The sequence below is a fragment of the Condylostylus longicornis genome, unplaced genomic scaffold (genome assembly GCF_029603195.1).
Source record: "Condylostylus longicornis isolate FDR11 unplaced genomic scaffold, ASM2960319v2 ptg000711l, whole genome shotgun sequence".
NCBI classification, from domain to species: Eukaryota; Metazoa; Arthropoda; class Insecta; order Diptera; family Dolichopodidae; genus Condylostylus; species Condylostylus longicornis.
Window position 1 is genome coordinate 12501 of NW_026578658.1, and position 12500 is coordinate 25000.

The 12500-nt window shown below is 38.2% G+C and overlaps 1 pseudogene; it reads right to left on the reverse strand.

Annotated features, from left to right (window-relative positions):
- Window positions 1-4386: 4386 nt before the first annotated feature.
- Window positions 4387-12266, reverse strand: LOC129618009 (large subunit ribosomal RNA; annotated as a pseudogene).
- Between the last annotated feature and the right edge of the window lie 234 nt (window positions 12267-12500).

Genomic DNA, 12500 nt, shown 5'->3' on the forward strand with positions numbered 1-12500 from the left:
ATTTCATTACCTTTCTTCCAATGATTAATATTTAATCATTTATTCAATCTTATCCTAATATTAAATTAGATATATGAATTTTTACACAATTATAATTTTTATATTATAACCTTCATAGTATATTTTGTCAACTTCTGATATCGCTTATCCGTACCACCACATTTTTGTACACGTATATCAATATATGAGCATATAATAAATATATACTCGTTGACCTACTATGATAAAAATATTATTGATTGTCGAGCATAACCAACATAATGTCTCGATTTGACCTATTTTTCATTACATGTTTACCAACCCAGGTTACTTAACACTCATGAAAAGTAATTATTGCCTGTCGAGCATAACATATGTCCCGATCAGGTTTATTTTGCCATTGATAATATCAAACCAGGCTGAAAAAAATTTTTTCATCGGGTGGGCATAACATGTTTACCAACCCAGGTTACTTATCACTCATGAAAAGTAATTATTGCCTGTCGAGCATAACATATGTCCGATCAGGCCTATTTTGCCTTTGATAAATATCAAACCAGGCTGAAAAAAATTTTTTCATCGGGTGGGCATAACATGCTTACCAACCCAGGTTACCTTTCACTCATGAAAAATAATTATTGCCTGCCGAGCATAACAACATATGTCTCGTTAAGGTCTATTTTGCCTTTGATAAATATCAAATCAGGCTAAAAAAAATTTTTTTTAAAAAAAATTTTTTCATCGGGCGAGCATAACATGTTTATCAAACCAGGCCCAATTTCATTCATGAAAAAAAATGTAATTAAAAAATGTACGTTTGAATCAAAAAGTGGTCATACATAGATTTACACATAAAATTTTAATAATCAATAAATATGCTTCCCATATCCAATACCTGTATTGTATTGATATATTTATTATAATAAGCATTACTTAAATCATAATTTGTTTACCAATTTAGGTTACTTTTCATTCATGAAAAGTAATTATTGCCTGTCGAGCATAACATATGTCCCGATCAGGCTTATTTTGCCTTTGATAAATATCAAACCAGGCTGAAAAAAATTTTTTCATCGGGTGGGCATAACATGCTTACCAACCCAGGTTACTTTTCATTCATGAAAAGTAATTATTGCCTGTCGAGCATAACATATGTCCCGATCAGGCTTATTTTGCCTTTGATAAATATCAAACCAGGCTGAAAAAAATTTTTTCATCGGGTGGGCATAACATGCTTACCAACCCAGGTTACTTTTCATTCATGAAAAGTAATTATTGCCTGTCGAGCATAACATATGTCCCGATCAGGCTTATTTTGCCTTTGATAAATATCAAACCAGGCTGAAAAAATTTTTTTCATCGGGTGGGCATAACATGTTTACCAACCCAGGTTACTTTTCATTCATGAAAAGTAATTATTGCCTGTCGAGCATAACATATGTCCCGATCAGGCTTATTTTGCCTTTGATAAATATCAAACCAGGCTGAAAAAATTTTTTTCATCGGGTGGGCATAACATGTTTACCAACCCAGGTTACTTTTCATTCATGAAAAGTAATTATTGCCTGTCGAGCATAACATATGTCCCGATCAGGCTTATATTGCCATTGGTAAATATCAAACCAGGCTGAAAAAAATTTTTTCATCGGGTGGGCATAACATGTTTACCAACCCAGGTTACTTTTCATTCATGAAAAGTAATTATTGCCTGTCGAGCATAACATATGTCCCGATAAGGCTTATATTGCCATTGGTAAATATCAAACCAGGCTGAAAAAAATTCTTTCATCGGGTGGGCATAACATGTTTACCAACCCAGGTTACTTTTCATTCATGAAAAGTAATTATTGCCTGTCGAGCATAACATATGTCCCGATCAGGCTTATTTTGCCTTTGATAAATATCAAACCAGGCTGAAAAAATTTTTTCATCGGGTGGGCATAACATGCTTACCAACCCAGGTTACTTTTCATTCATGAAAAGTAATTATTGCCTGTCGAGCATAACATATGTCCCGATCAGGCTTATATTGCCATTGGTAAATATCAAACCAGGCTGAAAAAAATTTTTTCATCGGGTGGGCATAACATGTTTACCAACCCAGGTTACTTTTCATTCATGAAAAGTAATTATTGCCTGTCGAGCATAACATATGTCCCGATCAGGCTTATTTTGCCTTTGATAAATATCAAACCAGGCTGAAAAAAATTTTTTCATCGGGTGGGCATAACATGTTTACCAACCCAGGTTACTTTTCATTCATGAAAAGTAATTATTGCCTGTCGAGCATAACATATGTCCCGATCAGGCTTATTTTGCCTTTGATAAATATCAAACCAGGCTGAAAAAAATTTTTTCATCGGGTGGGCATAACATGTTTACCAACCCAGGTTACTTTTCATTCATGAAAAATAATTATTGCCTGTCGAGCATAACATATGTCCCGATCAGGCTTATTTTGCCTTTGATAAATATCAAACCAGGCTGAAAAAAATTTTTTCATCGGGTGGGCATAACATGCTTACCAACCCAGGTTACTTTTCATTCATGAAAAGTAATTATTGCCTGTCGAGCATAACATATGTCCCGATCAGGCTTATTTTGCCTTTGATAAATATCAAACCAGGCTGAAAAAATTTTTTTCATCGGGTGGGCATAACATGTTTACCAACTCAGGTTACTTTTCATTCATGAAAAGTAATTATTGCCTGTCGAGCATAACATATGTCCCGATCAGGCTTATATTGCCATTGGTAAATATCAAACCAGGCTGAAAAAAATTTTTTCATCGGGTGGGCATAACATGCTTACCAACCCAGGTTACTTTTCACTTATGAAAAGTAATTATTGCCTGTCGAGCATAACATATGTCTCGTTCAGGTCTATGTTATTCCCATATCCAATACCTGCCACTGTATTGATATATAATAATAAGTATTACTTAAATCATTATTCATGCAGTAATACATTAAGAAAATACTTATTTGAAGTATTTATAGTAAGAATATACTTAACCTATCTTAACAACCACCACCACCACCTACCAATCAATATTACAAGCCTTCAATAGCAAATGTTTATCACCATTCCTATAATACATACTTATATATAGGTAAGTATAATAAGAATGTACTACTTAAGTACCAACGCCACTATTAATACTCATATGCAATTTTATAATACACACTTAATATACTTATAGTAAGTAATAAGAATGTAATAATAGTGGCTACCGCCATCGCCACTATTATACCCATATACAATTTTATAATACATACTTAATACTTTATAGTAAGTAATAAGAATGAACTAATAGTGGCTACCGCCATCGCCACTATTATACTCATATACAATTTTATAATATATACTTAATACTTTATAGTAAGTAATAAGAATGTACTAATAGTGGCTACCGCCATCGCCACTATTATACCCATATACTATTTTATAATTCATACTTAATACTTTATAGTAAGTAATAAGAATGTACTAATAGTGGCTACCGCCATCGCCACTATTATACCCATATACTATTTTATAATTCATACTTAATACTTTATAGTAAGTAATAAGAATGTACTAATAGTGGCTACCGCCATCGCCACTATTATACCCATATACTATTTTATAATTCATACTTAATACTTTATAGTAAGTAATAAGAATGTACTAATAGTGGCTACCGCCATCGCCACTATTATACCCATATACTATTTTATAATTCATACTTAATACTTTATAGTAAGTAATAAGAATGTACTAATAGTGGCTACCGCCATCGCCACTATTATACCCATATACTATTTTATAATTCATACTTAATACTTTATAGTAAGTAATAAGAATGTACTAATAGTGGCTACCGCCATCGCCACTATTATACCCATATACTATTTTATAATTCATACTTAATACTTTATAGTAAGTAATAAGAATGTACTAATAGTGGCTACCGCCATCGCCACTATTATACCCATATACTATTTTATAATTCATACTTAATACTTTATAGTAAGTAATAAGAATGTACTAATAGTGGCTACCGCCATCGCCACTATTATACCCATATACAATTTTATAATACATACTTAATACTTTATAGTAAGTAATAAGAATGTACTACTAGTGGCTACCACCATCGCCACTATTATATACCCATATACAATTTTATAATACATACCTTGTTAGTAATGTATAATAAAGAATGTATAAGGGCTATAAAGACCATCACCCAAACCAGATCAGGCCATACAATACTAGATCAGACTAGACCAGACTAGACTAAATCTAGACTAGACTAGACCAGACCAGAGCAGACCTGACCCCATATCCCACACAATATCACTACTCTACATGAGATAATAATATGTGGAATAATAAGAAGAATCGAAAAATAAAATAAATTTTTCGAATCTTCAAGCAAAGGATAAGCTTCAGTGGATCGCAGTATGGCAGCTGCTCAACCACTTACAACACCTTGCCCGTTACCAAAGTCGTTTACAATTGATTCTAGGCACTGTCATCGTATTTAATAATGTTTAAATGCAAAACTAGTTATCCGTCAAGTAAGATACCATGTATACATACTCTGTAACTATATTTTACATAACATTAGCATCACATAATCCATTATCGTTATTATCATAAAGATAATAACTTTAAATGGTTTATTGCTATACAATACAGTCGCCCCATTATTATTATTGTAGTCCAGCACGGATACGACCTTAGAGGCGTTCAGGCATAATCCAACGGACGTAGCGTCATACCACTGTTCGCTCGAACAAGTATTGTGCCATTGGTCCGTACCTGCGGTTCCTCTCGTACTACGCAGGAATGCTGTCACAATAATATATTGTCATCAGTAGGGTAAAACTAACCTGTCTCACGACGGTCTAAACCCAGCTCACGTTCCCTTGAATGGGTGAACAATCCAACGCTTGGTGAATTTTGCTTCACAATGATAGGAAGAGCCGACATCGAAGGATCAAAGAGCAACGTCGCTATGAACGCTTGGCTGCCACAAGCCAGTTATCCCTGTGGTAACTTTTCTGACACCTCTTGTTAAAAACTCCTTAAACCAAAAGGATCGATAGGCCGAGCTTTTGCTGTCTCTATGTGTACTGAACATCGAGATCAAGTCAGCATTTGCCCTTTTGCTCTACGTGTGGTTTCTGTCCGCACTGAGCTGGCCTTGGGACACCTTCGTTATTATTTGAAAGATGTACCGCCCCAGTCAAACTCCCCACCTGGAAATGTCCTTGAATTGGATCATACCTGAGTGAAAGAGTCATACCATATTATATTACTTTGATTATAAGTATAAGAAAATAATTAAAAATAATTATTTTTTATACCAAAATCATTTTATATAAATATGTTTGGTGTATATAACAAACTCATTGTACTTTTATCAAGAAACTTGCATCAAAACAAAATACCATAAAATATATAATGGATATATATCCGTGTAATGGCTAAGTAAATGATACACGTTCCATTTTATCAAGTAAGTAAGGAAACAATAAGAGTAGTGGTATTTCATTATTGATATAATACCGAAATATTATATCTCCCACTTATGCTACACCTCTTATGTCTCCTTACACTACCAGACTAGAGTCAAGCTCAACAGGGTCTTCTTTCCCCGCTAATTATTCCAAGCCCGTTCCCTTGGCTGTGGTTTCGCTAGATAGTAGATAGGGACAGTAGGAATCTCGTTAATCCATTCATGCGCGTCACTAATTAGATGACGAGGCATTTGGCTATTTTTTTTTTTTTTTTTTTTTTTTTTTTTTTTTTTTCCCGAAGGCGGAGGTGAAAGACATTTACGTCCGCCTGCCCTTTTTCGGGCTCGGCAGTGTCGGACTCCAGTTTAATATGCTATTCGCATTTTTCTTATGATATTATGTTCATGCTCTACTAATCTATCATGCAGTCTTCACTGACTACCGACTAAAACACCCCCTGGAAAATTTGCGCCTATACTTATGTTCAAAATGGGTAGACGGCACCCTTTTTAAATAGCTGAACAGCAACGTTACATCAGCCAATACCTTCACGCACCTGGGTAGTTCGATTAAAGATGTTAAAGCATCGAATACTACCCTGCGCCACTCTAGTGCTGATGACAGCCAGGTCTCGCGTGTTGAGGACGTTGAATGCAAGAAGATCCTGTGCGGACTTCTTACACCAAATACCTCGCCAGTTGAGAGTGACTGTCATCACCTTTACTTCCCTTTCCCCTACTTGAGTCTCTTCTCCCTCTCTTATTGTGTGTGTGTGTGTTGAATTGTGTCCCTCCCTTGTACTTCCTCTTTTTACTTGCTCCAGGAAGTCTCTCCCACTATACTTACTGGTCTTGGTGCGATGAGGCCCTATGAGATTGACAGCGTCGGTGTTGACCTGAGCGTCAAGAACAAGAATAGATTGATCCTTGGTGGCAACAAGATCAGGTTTCAGGACATGACCGCTAGGCATTTGATAAGAGGGTTCTGTAAGAGTGGTGAAACCACGGTTACAGAGACTCCTCTTAATATAGCCAACGATATTGTCATGCCTGTTGATCCGGGCAGCGTGTGTTCGGTGGCATCTCTGGACTATGTGATTGGTGGTTTCAGGTTCTCCGCATCCAGCTCGACACCTTCTGTCAAGCTGTGCTCTTCCCCTTGAGGTCCTTGACCTCGCAGGTAAAGCGTTGATGCGAAGCCTGATGCAATTCACGAAGTCCTTCCCGCTCAGCAGCTTTGTGGGTTCCCTCACCCACCGGTGCGCCTGCGGAACATGCCCCGCTTCCCTAAGACCAACTCCATCCACCTGACCATACAACTTGTTGCTCCAATACTGATCAATCTGATTTCTAGTTCCCAGAATCTGTCCATCAACCGTCAATCTTCTTTCAACTTTATCATACTCGGTCGCTATAAAAGTGTTTGCAATGACCACTTGCTCGAGGCACGGCAGTTTAAGCGAGTCCAAACGCTGCTTCCTGAGCCATGGAGCAATCCATCGAACAGATGGAATGCCCAATCCTCCATGGCTCACCGGAGCATGAAAAAATGCAACCGGCACATCGTGTGGTAGGCGTAGCCATGCCCGGACCGCATTGCGTATGATCCTATCTGTTTTATTCAGAGCACCGATCATAACACTGCCAAGAGCAAGTTTATGATAAAGTTGTGGTATTAGGACAGTTCTAAGTGCGTGAAGCCTTTGTTGAGGTTTGAGTGGTGCCTTCCGTACATTTTCCAATCTGGGGCCCAATTCCTTATATGGATAGCACTTGCACCGACCATCGGCCGTGAAGTTGATTCCCAAGTAGGTCCAATCGTCTGTTCTCTTTAATGCTGGGATTGGCCTATCCGCGATGTAAAACGTGCGCCGGTCATTTACCATTGTTACCTTGTCTTTGCCACGAACTTCTATGCTCACTGTCAAGCATTTTGCACTATTAAGTGACATCCCACACATTCCTAAGAATGTGTGTGGTATCTAACAATTCTTTTAATCCTCGCGGCGTTTCTGCCAAAAGGACAAGGTCATCCGCAAATGCCATTGCATTGAGTCTTACATCACCAAGGGAAGTTCCAACTTCAGCAGGCAGGGAGCCCAATAATCTGTTAACCACAATGTTAAAGATTACGGGTGACAAAGGATCACCTTGTTTGACTCCCCGTCCTGGGTGCACATCGCTACTAATCCACCCATCACCACAAAGATGTGTTGTTGATTCTGCGTACATATTCCCGATGTAATCGCAGAATCCCGTGGGCAAGCCATATGATCTCAGAGTCCCCAGTATAGCACTGTGGGAAACGGAGTCAAATGCCTTACTCACGTCAACTAGAGCCATGAACAATGGTGCTTTGCGATCATGATGATCCCGCAGCAACATGTCCATTAGCATGGCATTGTCGGTGCATCCATCCACTCCACTAATGAATGCCCGCTGACGAGAATCAAATTTAAAATGTTTCAAGAGTCTTCTCGCCAGTAAACCATGCAAGTGCCGGCTCAACACCGAAGGAACTGTGATGGGACGGAAATCACCTGGGCCGCAAGAACCGGTCTTTTTCGGGATAAAGATGGTTCTTGACCTACGCGCAAACGTAGGTAGTCGACCACACCACATGATAATATTAAATATCATCATGAGTGCGTCCTGTCCTATCGCATTGAGTTGCCTCGCCGTGATACAATCAGGACCAGGAGATGTAGCATTGCTAAGCCTTGATGACAGAACGTCATCAACGGTAATTGGACTCCATAATGCCAACCACTCTTGCCTCTCTAGCCTTTCGTCAGGGGGCGATGAGGTGTTCGACTGTTCCATGATTGCCCTCCAGTACGGTTCCATCACTTCTCGTCCTGGTGGATTCGAAGCGATGGGCCCCTCCAAAATGGATTTGATGCATCTACCTTGGTGCTTTTTAAAATTTCTCTGCGTGAGAGCATACTCTTTTCGCCTCTGCCGCCGTCTGCTATGGGTTGCACAATTAGCAGGACGGGCGACAGGGACTCGAGGATGCTCTCTCCAAGGCAAATGCTCCCTAAGGAGTGCTGTTAGACAAATCATGGTTTCCTCTTTGCCTCGAGTATGAGCTTCGCAAGCAAGCGAGTATAGATGGCCACTTAAATTGTGTGGGTTTCTCGGAGGCCTTTGGAGAATATACTCAATGAACCCCCCATCAGTGTCGCCACTGTGAGGTAGATCATCCATGTCACCCGCAACAATGACAGGATGTCCATCCGGTTCATTGGTATATTCCCTAACGAAGTTCCTATATGCCGTTTTCTGTCGGATCTTCTTTATGGCCTCCAGTGACCTGTTGTCGAAGAGGGCAGCAAGTTCCACATTTATGAAACGTACACCCCTCCTAGACAACTCTACCTCTTTTCTTGCAAGGATTCTTAACTCTTCCTCTGACCATCGCACTTTACTCTCAGGTTGCCGTGCCAACCTCTCCTCATCCAATTCATTTGGATGGGCTTTCTTCTCATGCACACCACGACCAGTTTTGGTGCCGAAAACACGTGCACAAAATCTGCACTCATGAATCTGGGCTGTATCAGATTCGTTTTCCAATTCTACACACACACATTCCCTTCTGCCACAGGCTAAACAGCGGTTGCTCTGGGGCGGAACAGAGCCAACCGGAGAACCCCTGGTATCAAGGGGGTTCAAGCCGCCAGTAGTAATGGCTGTAATATTACTACTGTTGTTGCGGCTGGAGCCCACGCCAACGCCCGTGCGACTCCTGGTGCGATTAGCTATTGCTGATGCACCGTTGCTGTTCATTGTCAGCTGTTGGGCACTACCAGTGGGCAGTACCCTGGGGTTATCCGACTCCCCCGATATATTTTGGTTATTATTTAACATGACAGCTGTATTGATGACAGGTGGGGTGTCAACCCACATGCCATATAAAAAGCCTTCTCAACTTAGCCGGCGTCTTCCTTCATGCGGGATAGGTACCGTCTGGAAGACCCGTTACCAGCGGGCGCCACGAGGAGGCGTGAGATAGGCACGTCCAAGTTCCCGATCACAATCCCGCAGGAGAGTGTGAGAGACATTGGTTTCATAGTAACATATGACTCGAATGGTGCTGCATGTTCTAAGAGAGTCATAGTTACTTAGAGAGTCATAGTTACTCCCGCCGTTAACCAGCGCTTAAATGAATTTCTTCACTTTGACATTCATAGCACTGGGCAGAAATCACATTGTGTCAACACCCGTTAGGGCCATCACAATGCTTTGTTTTAATTAGACAGTCGGATTCCCCAAGTCCGTGCCAGTTCTGAATTGATTGTTAATTGATAACCGTTATAAAATATATGATAATATAATTAAAAAATTATATTACCAGTATATTATTAGCAAGAATGTTCCACAACTGGTTATGTAGCTTCTATCCGGGGAACAAAAATATTATAAAATAAATTTTATAATAAATTCTATTTACCCAGAACGAGTACATGCACCACTTTATTGTTTCCCATTCAAGCCCGATTATCTCAATCTTCAGAGCCAATCCTTATCCCGAAGTTACGGATCTAATTTGCCGACTTCCCTTACCTACATTATTCTATCGACTAGAGACTCTTCACCTTGGAGACCAGCTGCGGATATTGGTACGGCCTGTTGAGAAGTTTGCGTGGCCCAATCATAGATTTTCAAGGTCCGAGGAGAAAATATCGACACAGCAGTAAATGCCATGCTCTTCTAGTTCATCTACCATATCTCTCTTCGAAAGATTTCCATGGTAGTACAACTATAAAACAGAAAAGAAAACTCTTCCGATACCTCTCGACGGCTTCTCTATGATTGTTTCTGTTACCAGGATGATCATAATGACCATATTTATTACAAACGTATACTCAACAGGTTACGGAATTGGAACCGTATTCCCTTTCGCTTATTTAATTTAAGGTATTTTATATTATCAATGGGGATAAAACCTTAAATTTTGTTCGGCTTTCGCCTTAAGCTTAGGACCGACTAACTCGTGATCAACCACTGTTCACACGAAACCCTTCTCCACTTCAGTCCTCCAAGGTCTCATTCGATTATTTGCTACTACCACCAAGATCTGTACCAATGGCAGCTCCACACATCCTTACGGAAGATGCTTCTACGCTACCATTGTACCCACCTACTTGTTAATGTTTCTAAATTTATATACATTAATAATGTAATATAAATCATTTACATTAACAGTGACGTATAGGTATACAACTTAAGCGCCATCCATTTTAAGGGCTAGTTGCTTCGGCAGGTGAGTTGTTACACACTCCTTAGCGGATTACGACTTCCATGTCCACCGTCCTGCTGTTTTAAGCAAGCAACGCCTTTCATGGTATCTGCATGAGTTGTTAATTTAGGCACCGTAACGTCACGTTTGGTTCATCCCACAGCGCCAGTTCTGCTTACCAAAAGTGGCCCACTGGGCACAATATATCATAACCTAAAACTTCATTCAAGAAAGTTTAGGTTCTTACCCATTTAAAGTTTGAGAATAGGTTAAGGTCGTTTCGGCCCTAAGGCCTCTAATCATTCGCTTTACCAGATAAGATTATTTTATATAATATTTTTATGCACCAGCTATCCTGAGGGAAACTTCGGTGGGAACCAGCTACTAGATAGTTCGATAGGTCTTTCGCCCCTATACCCAATTCTGACAATCGATTTGCACGTCAGAACTGTTTCGGTCTTCCATCAGGGTTTCCCCTGACTTCTACCTGATCAGGTATAGTTCACCATCTTTCGGGTCACAGCATATATGCTCAAGGTACGTTCTAGTTAGAGGTATAAAAAATAATTAAAAATTATTTATATACATAACTATATAGAACGCCCCAGGATTGATATTATATATATAAAATTATATATATAATTTAATCCCATATTAACAGTTAAGTTAATTACGCCTTTAGATTTTATTTAAAATAAATTCTAATGACTTGCACACATGTTAGACTCCTTGGTCCGTGTTTCAAGACGGGTCCCGAAGGTATCCTAAATCTATAGCATTGCTAATCATATTAATGCATATAATAATTATATTAATATATAAATTAATATAATATTATAAAATTATAATAATATATAATTTACGCATTATATTGATTTTTTATCTGTCAATTATTTATCCGATAATATTTAAATTATATTATATAGAAAATAAATTTTCATATATAAAATAAACTTTTTAAATATATCTTATGATAAATATATATTTATTAACAGATTGCAATGTCCATATATGAAAAAATTGCACACCATCATTATTATATAATTATATAATATTTATAATGTTGAATTTTTCATATTTCATGGATGTTTAGGTTCATCGGGCTTAACCTCTAAACAGTTTCACGTACTATTTAACTCTCTATTCAGAGTTCTTTTCAACTTTCCCTCACGGTACTTGTTTGCTATCGGTCTCATGGTTATATTTAGTTTTAGATGGAGTTTACCACCCACTTAGTGCTGCACTATCAAGCAACACGACTCTTTGGAAATATCTTCTAATAATCATTAACGTCATACGGGCCTAGCACCCTCTATGGGTAAATGGCCTCGTTTAAGAAGGACTTAGACTGTTAATTTCTCATATTAGAATATAGATATTCCATACACTACATCGGATATTTGTATAAACAAAATCCTTTAGTGCTGAACTAGTTTCTTTTCGCTCGCCGCTACTAAGAAAATCCTAGTTAGTTTCTTTTCCTCCCCTAACTAATATGCTTAAATTCAGGGGGTAGTCTCATATGAGTTGAGGTTGTTTTTAAGAATATTTTTAATTTTTCTTTTTAGTTGAAAACTAAATATATATAAGTTACTGTATTGTTTATATTATAAATAATATAATTTTATATAAGTTTTCCTCTTTAATGTATTAATACTAATTTATTAATACTAGGATATACTTATTTTTTTATTATATTTTATAATATAAGTAAAATATATATAATTGAATTTTAATATTATGGTATTCCTACCAGTAATATATCATGTG